This window comes from Gossypium arboreum, chromosome 12, assembly GCF_025698485.1.
Source record: "Gossypium arboreum isolate Shixiya-1 chromosome 12, ASM2569848v2, whole genome shotgun sequence".
NCBI lineage: Eukaryota > Viridiplantae > Streptophyta > Magnoliopsida > Malvales > Malvaceae > Gossypium > Gossypium arboreum.
Window position 1 is genome coordinate 42,698,180 of NC_069081.1, and position 9,004 is coordinate 42,707,183.

A 9,004-nucleotide genomic window follows, 5' to 3' on the forward strand; every position below is an offset into this window, starting at 1 on the left:
GAAACCAAGTTTTGTAATTTATTCAATTTAATCCCTAATTTCCAATTGGACATCTTATACTTAGGATTTCTTCATGAAACTTTAACACGTGCATATACTCATATTCTAGGCCTTATAATAACCATAAAATAAATATTTTGATGTCAGATTTGTGGTCCCAAAACCACTATTCCAACTAGACCCTATTTCGGGATGTTACATTTCTCCCCCCTTAGGGACTTTCGTCCTCGAAAGTCTTACCAGAAAACAGATTTGGATATTGGTTTCTCATGGTTTCTTCTGGCTCCTATGTAGTTTCTTCAACACCATGTCAATGCCATAAAACTTTTACAAGAGCCACATCTTTATTTCTCAATTATTTAACTTCGCGAGCCAATATCTTAACCGGTTCCTCTCCATAGGTCATGTCCTATCAAATTTCAATCTCAGTCAGTGAAATTACATGAGAGGGGTCTCATCGGTATCTCCTTAACATGGATACATGGAACACGTCATGAATCTTTTCCAGTTCGGGTGGCAATGCCAAACTATAGGCTAAATGTCTAATTCCTTAGGTAATCTCGTACGGTCTGATAAACTGTGGACTCAGTTTACCTTTTCGACCAAATCTCAATACCTTTTTTCATAGAGATACTTTCAAGAATACTCTATCTCCAACCTAAAACTCAAATTCCTTTCTTTTCAGATCAGCATAAGACTTTTGCCTACCTGATGCCGCTTTTAAACAATCCCATATCACTTTAACTTTTTCTTCAGTTTCTTTAATTAGATCAACTCCATGAATCCGATTTTTCTTGAGTTCTGTCTAGTACAATAGAGTTCAGCACTTCCTACCATATAAGGCTTCATAAGATGCCATCTTTAAACTTGTTTGGAAACTATTATTGTAGGAAAATTCTACCACTGGCAGGTATTTTTTCCCAACTACCGTGAAATTCAAGAATGCAACATTGCAACATGTCCTCGAGAACCTGAATTATCCACTCAGACTGACCATCGGTCTGAGGGTGAAAAGCTGTACTAAAACTCAACTTTGTACCCAAGGCTTCTTGTAACTTCTTCCAGAACCTCAAAGTGAACCTCGGGTCTCTATCTGAAATAATCGACAGTGGTACTCCGTGCAATCATACTATCTCAGAAATGTAGAAATCGACCAATCTATCAAGGGAATAATTTGTTCTTACCGGGATAAAATGAGCCGACTTGGACAATTTATCCACTATAACCCACATGGCATCTTTCTTTTTTGGAGTCATAGGTAGTCCTGTCACGAAGTCCATGGTAACTCTGTCCCACTTCCATTTGGGGACCATAACAGGCTGTAACAAACCTGAAGGCACTTGATGTTTAGCTTTAACTTGCTGACATGCCAAGCATTTCGATACAAATTCAGAAACATCTCTTTTCATGCCGTTCCACTAGTACATCTTCTTTAAATCGTTGTACATCTTGGTACTTCCCGGGTGAACAAACAAATGACTGTTATGTGCTTCTTACAAAATCTTCCAACTAAGTTTATTATCTTTGGGTACAGAAACCCTATCTCTAAACATCAAACATCCATCAGGACTAATTCAGAAATCTAACTCAACACCAGACTCACATTGAGCTCTTTTTGCTTGCAAATCATCATTATTAAGCTGAGCATCATAAATTTCCTGTAGAAATGTTGGCCTAGCCTCCAGCTCGGCCAGAACTGAACCATTAACAAGCAATGTCAAACGAGTATCCATGGTTCTCAAAGTGTACAGGGATTTTCTACTCAATGAATCAACGACCATATTCGCCCTTCCCGGGTGATAGTCGATAATCAGATCATAATCCTTAATTAATTCTAACCATCTCCGCTATCTCAAATTTAATTCTTTTTGAGTCATCAAGTATTTTAAACTCTTGTGGTCCGTGAATATACGACAAGTCTCGCCATACAAATAATGCCTCCAAATTTTCAAGGCAAAAACAATAACGGCAAGCTCTAGGTCGTGGGTTGGATGATTCTTCTCATGGGGCTTCAATTGTCGTGAAGCATATGCTATCACCTTGCCATATTGCATAAGTACACAACCCAATCCATTTAAGGATGCATCACTGTAGACCACAAATTCTTTTCCCAGTTCAGGTACTACTAAAACAGGAGCTTCAATCAGCAACGTCTTTAACTTTTCAAAACTTTGCTGACACTTCTCTGTCCATTCAAACTTAACGTCTTTCTGTAGCAACCTCGTCATCGGAGTCGCTATTATGGAAAATCCTTTTACAAACCTTCGATAGTAACCGGCTAAGCCCAAAAGTCTTCTAACCTCGGTTACATTCTTAGGTGATTTCCATTCAACAATTGCAGAAATCTTACTTAGATCAATCGGATGCCTTCACTTGAAACTATATAACCTAAAAATCCAACTTCCCGGAGCCAAAACTCACTCTTGCTAAACTTAGAATACAGTTGCTTTTCTCGTAATGTTTGAAACACAATTCTTAGATGCTTCGCATGCTCTGTCTCATCTTTAGAGTAGATCAAAATGTCTTCAATAAGCACAACGACAAACTTATCCAAATATGGTCGAAAGATCCTATTCATTAGATCCATAAACATAGCCGGTGCATTCGTCAGCCCAAACGGCATGACAAGAAATTCATAATAGCCATACCTCGTTCTGAAATCTGTCTTGGGTACATCCGAGTTTTTAACTCGTAGATGGTAATAGCCAGACCTCAAGTCTATCTTGGAGAATACGGCGGCTCCTCTCAACTGGTCAAACAAGTCATCGATCCTTGGCAAAGGATGCTTATTTTTGATAGTCACCTTGTTCAGTTGCTGATAATCAATACATAACCTCATCGAACCATCTTTCTTCTTTAGAAACAACATGGGGGCACCCCAAGGTGAAAAACTTGGCCTAGCGAATCCTTTATCCGTCAGCTCTTGCAACTGTGCTTTTAACTCCTTCAGCTCAGTAGGTGCCATTCTGTATGAGGCAATGGAAATGGGAGTCATCCCTGACACCAATTCAATACCAAACTCTATCTCCCTTTCAGGAGGTAATCTGGGTAACTCCCCCGGAAACACATCTGGGTACTCACATACTATTGGCACGGACTCAATCTTCAGCTCTGTTTCCTTAGTGTTCAGTACAAATGCAAGGTAGGATTCATATCCTTTCTTCACATATCTCTAGGCAACCATTGTAGTGATTACAACCGGCGGCAAACCCAATTCTCCTGATTTGACCTGTAGAATTTTACCATCTGGACATTTCAACTTAATATACTTACTACCACAATTCACAATTACATCATGAAGGGCTAACCAATCCATACCAAGTATTACATCAAATTCATCAAATGGTAACAACATAAGGTCAGCCGGAAAACAACGACCTTGAATCGTCGAAGGATAATTCTTACAGACTTTATCAACTAGGACTGATCTGCCTAGTGGGTTCGACACTCTAATGATGAAATTTATTGCAGCTCTTACACTTCTTTTTTTGATCATCTACACTCCCAACACTAGTCACCATCGGGGAGGAAGACTTTTGACCTCGTCGTTTAGAGATTCTTGATCTACCCGAATATCCCACTGACGAAGTGGAGCGTTCATGCAAGCTCCTAGCTTTCTTCGTGGAGAACGAGAGTGTTTTAGTGCTAGACCTCTTGCTTGCAACTCGAGCCTCTCTCTTAGCTTGTTTTCTCTCTATATTAAGTTATTCGGCCTTCTTGGCTCGACCGACCAATGCGACAAACTCCCATATTTCCAAGATCCCAATCAACAACTTGATGTCTTCATTCAGACCTTCCTCGAAGTGTTTACACATTTTCGATTCAGTTTGGACCTATTCAGCATACTGACTTAGTCATACAAACGCTCTCTCGTATTCCGCTACAGTCTTGTTACCTTGTTTGAGTTCCAGGAACTCCTTTCGCTTCGAGTCCAAAAACCGTTGGCTAATATATTTCTTCCTAAACTCTGGTTGGAAGAAATCCCAAGTAAGATTTTCCTTCAGCACTACCGAGGATACGGTTTTCCACCAATTGTATGCAGTGTTCTTCAAAAGGGACATGGCACACTTCAAACACTCCTCGGGTGTACATGTCAAATCATCTAGCACCCGCGTAGTGTTCTCGAGCCAGAACTCAACTCTTTCAGCGTCATTATCAACCTTTGCTTTAAATTCCTCAGCCCCATACTTTCTAAGTTTATCTACCGGGGCTTTACCAATTCTCATCGGTGCTATACCTCGTGGCACATCCTCATCAGGTTGGTTAGAGGGCGGGGGAGGACTCGGTATATTGGGGCGATTTCTTAGATAATCCTCAAACCATTCATCCATCATATCAAAGAAGGCAGCTCGGGCCTCTTCTTGGCCTTCTAACATCAGCCTTCTACTACTACTAGATACAGCTCACTGTACGGAAGCTAGAGCATGGCTCTTGGCTCTCTCGGACTCATCTTGTGCTTGATTGGAAGACATTTACAAAATTCAAAACAATTTAAACAATTAGGAGACATCACACTATCAACATTCAAATAATGGCATATATAGAGAACTTTAACATCCTCTACGGTAGTCCTAGAACCAACTAAACCGTAGCTCTGATACCGATAAATGTAACACCCCTAACCCGTATCCAAACCGGACAGGGCTTGAGGCATTACCGGAAATTTACACTTTCAGTGTACTAACTCGGGTCACAAAATTTCATTTGAATTTAAAACCTTTCAATCATGAATATCTTGTCCCTTGTATAGGCCTTCGAGACCTATAACATATCGGAAGGCAATGCGAGACAAATTCAGATGCGTTCGATAAACATTGGGCTTCTCAGAAGATTTTCTTCATCATGAAGTGTCACACGCCCGTGTATCTTGGGGCACGCCCATGCTCTTCAACCGTGGGCAACAATGACTTATCAACACGGCCATGGAACACGCCCGTGCTACCTGCCCATGGACGACACTATCATTTTAACACGGCCATGGCGCACTCCCGTGTGGCTTACCCGTGTACGACTTTGAGCTAAAATTTTGAGTGCAGGGGACACACGGCCATAGCATACGCCCGTGGGAGAAAACTGTGTGTCACACACGGCCTAGACACATGCCCGTGTGTCCAACCATGTGGACTCTAATAGGCTATTTTCCAAGCCTTTAGTCACCCCTTTCTACTACTTGTGCCTAGTGGTTACCAAGTTTGAGAGAAAACACAATTTTACGCATGTAAATAATCTTAATGAAAATAGTTGTATGGAAACCTCATATCATTGGTTTCATACATAAACGGTTATTTCCTCTTTAGTGTCATGGGTTCCCATGTTACATTAATCCATCCAAAATTGGCTCATTCATATGACTCATTGCCAATTGATAGCAACCCATCATTAGTAATTAAAACCATGCATAAAATCATAGGTCATAACCTACTTAAATTGAGCCAATTTTCATGGCCATATAAAAAGAAATAAACATATTTTTACATGCCTTAACTTGGAAAATCAAATGACACATATAATAAAATACTCAAAAATACTATACATGCCATTTAACAAAATAAACAGAGTCTTTATACCAAAGCTTGTTTAGTTGATAGTGTGTTGACTCTCCAATTGTCCTCCAATCCTTTTGAGTCCTCAGCTCTGTGAGACAGGGAAAAAGAGAGGGGTAAGCATTTACATGCTTAGTAAGCTCGAATATCCAGAAAGTAACTTACCGAGTAATTAGCATACATCCATACTTTATTCATGAAATCGTCCATTATGAAATGATTTCCTATCACATGCACTCAATCAATGAGTTAGTCACATAATCATGTAATTTAACTAGATGAGTTCATCATTCAACATTTCTTTCACATATATATATCCCATGTTAATCTCGTTGAGTTTCTAGGAAATCTCGATGGAATACCCATTATCCGTCAATTCTTACGAATGATCATTTCACATATATGCACTCCCGCTAACCTCACATTATATGGCGGGATTACCAGTCCAGGCTAAATCCCCTATTATATAAACTCGTAAGGTGATTCGGGATTACCAGTCCAGGCTAAACCCTTTATAGCGACAAACACCCTTAATGAGTTTGGATCAGAATTACCAGTCCAAGCTAAATTCAGACCCAATTCAGATTACCCGTCCGGGCTAAATCCAATGTACATATATTCTTCGGAAGGCTCGATCATTCAAGGAACACCCGTTCGGGCTAGAATCCTTTCCATATTTGAGATCACAGATTACCCGTCTGGGCTAAATCCTTACTGCAACACATGCAAGATCTCACTTCACATGTAAAACATGGTTTATCCATCGAATTCCCTTTTTAACCTCAACCGAGACAGTTATCAACAAGTCATTACCAAAGGTGCATTTCATGCATTTTCATACAATCTGTAACGCCCCGTACCCGAGACCATTGCCGGAGTCGAACACGAGGTGTTAACGAATTTAATTCATTACTTAAACAGCTCATACAATTCATTTTAAAATTTCTAGACAAGCTGGCTAACTGCATCACAATCGCTTTAAAAATCATATCTCGAGTTCCAAAACTCGAAATCCAATTCCGTAAATTTTTACTGAAACTAGACTCATATATCTATCTACTAATTTTTTTATAGAATTTTTTGTCAGGCCAATTAGTACAGTTTATTAGTTAAAGTCTGCCCTGTTTCAGGGTTAGACTACTCTGACCTCTATGTATTACGAATTAGATATCTCCCTGTACAGAGCTTCAATGACTATGCCGTTTGTCTCTAATAAAACTAGACTCAATAAGGAATCTGTACATATAAATCATGACTTCTAATTATCTTTTTAAAATTTATGGTGAATTTCCAAAGTCAGAACAAGGGATCCAGAAATTGCTCTGGCCCTGTTTCACAAAAATTTAAACATCTCATAAAATGTAGCTCATATACCTATTTTGCTTCTTCCATATGAAAATAGACTCATCAAGCTTCAATTCCATAACTTATTCATTATTTAATTTCATTTCTACTATTTTTAGTGATTTTTCAAATTCACGTCACTACTGCTGTCTGAATCCATTTTATGGTAAATTTTACCTATTTCATGGTTTCCATGGATTAGCTAGCAATTTGACATACATAACACCAAATATGATCATGATTAGCCATTCCAATGGCTAATCATTACCAAGAATTTCCATACCACTCAATAACCATATCATAAGACCATATATACAAAATGATTATAATGCTATACATGGCATACTCAAAATATACAAGCCATTATGCCAAGATGGTATACGGATAGTGTGAGCGAGCCTCCGACCGTTCCCGATTTTCGAGCTGGCTTGTCAAAACTACAAGGAATGAAAAGGAGGGAGTAAGCATAAATGCTTAGTAAGTTCACATGCAAATAGCAAGTAACATAACTATAGAAGCAAACATAAAACATCATTTTACATAATCATCACCGAGACATTCATATCACATTTTCTAAATATCATTCATCATCTTACGATCTTACCGTTGTTGTATCTATTTCCAACCCGAGGGTTAAGAACATACCTGTCTACAGTGTCCATTTCATAACACTTACCAATACATCCCTTTCATCTCGAGTATTCCTCCGCTTGAGTAGAATTTTACCCGTTGAACACGTCCGAATATAATTCGGATACATGGAAAGTTTGCACATAAGTGCTACATATGTAGCCAAGCTACCATGTAACCCGCCCATAAGCGAACTTGGACTCAACTCAACGAGCTCAGGCGTTCGCATCCATAAGTGAACTCGGACTCAACTCAACGAGCTCGGATGCCTAGTTACATCTCTCGAACTCGGACTCAACTCAACGAGTTCGGACATTTGCATCCATAAGTGAACTCGGACTCAACTCAACGAGTTCGGATGCTCAACCATCCTAGTGACATGTCACTTGTATCCTAATCTATTCCTAAGGTTCAAACGGGATTTTCCTCGAACACATCTCCTTGCCATCTTCCGTAAAATACCGAAACCAATACTCGGTAGTACTTTATATTTAACAATTAATACACATAATTTGCATTTTATTCGAAAATAACCACAAAGCATAATATTTCATGATAATAATCAGCATCATATCATATAAACAACATTAAATTGCTTAAAATGACAATTATGTTACTACATTTACACATGAACTTACCTCGTATGCGAAAATGGCTACTTTTACCATTTCGTCCACAACTTGGTATTTTCCCCATTTTAGCCCGAATTTCAGTTGTCCTTGCTCTATCATTTAAAATATAGTCTAATTAGGACTCACATTATTCAAATTGACCCAAAATCATATTTTGGAAAAATTACAATTTTGCACCCTAAACTTTTGCATATTTACACTTTTGCCCCAAAGCTCGTAAATTAAACTTCAGCATATTTTCTTATGTTTTATGACATGCTGATCATTTTTCCCTTCTATGGAAACATCCAATTCTCACTCTAACATGTACTTATGACTATTATGTATTTTTACCGATTAAGCCCTTTTGCTCGTTTTCACTTAAAACCGAGTAGCACAAGTTGTCTAACATAATTTAAAACCTCATATTCTATCATAAAACACCAAAATACACAAATTTCACCTATGGGTATTTTTCCAAATATAAACCCTAGGTTGAATTATTGCTAACATAAGCTTAATCGAGCTATCGGGACTCCAAAAACGTAAAAATCATTAAAAACGAGGCTAGAACGGACTTACAATCGAGCTTGGAAGCTTGAAAAACCCTAGCCATGGTTTCTCCTTGCTATATTCGGCCATGGGGTTGAAGATGTGCAAAATTGGCTTTTAATTTTGTATTTTAATTCATTTTACCCCTAAATGACCAAAATGCCCTTACTACTAAACTTTCCAAAAATTCCATCCATTTTGTCCATAGACTTAGAAATTGGTAAAATTGGTATTTAAGACCTCCTAATTAATATTTCAAAACAATTTCATACTAGAAACTTCTAGAATGCAAGTTTTGCAAATTATTCGATTTAGTCCCTAATT

At 38.5% G+C, this 9,004-nt stretch overlaps 1 long non-coding RNA gene across 1 annotated transcript; it reads right to left on the reverse strand.

Annotated features, from left to right (window-relative positions):
- Positions 1-7,171: 7,171 nt before the first annotated feature.
- On the reverse strand, positions 7,172-8,785 carry LOC128285325 (uncharacterized). The gene is made up of 3 exons (XR_008275828.1): positions 8,711-8,785; positions 8,156-8,241; positions 7,172-7,324 (listed from the first exon to the last, which is right to left on the reverse strand). It is a non-coding gene; the product is annotated as an uncharacterized LOC128285325 (long non-coding RNA).
- Positions 8,786-9,004: the final 219 nt, after the last annotated feature.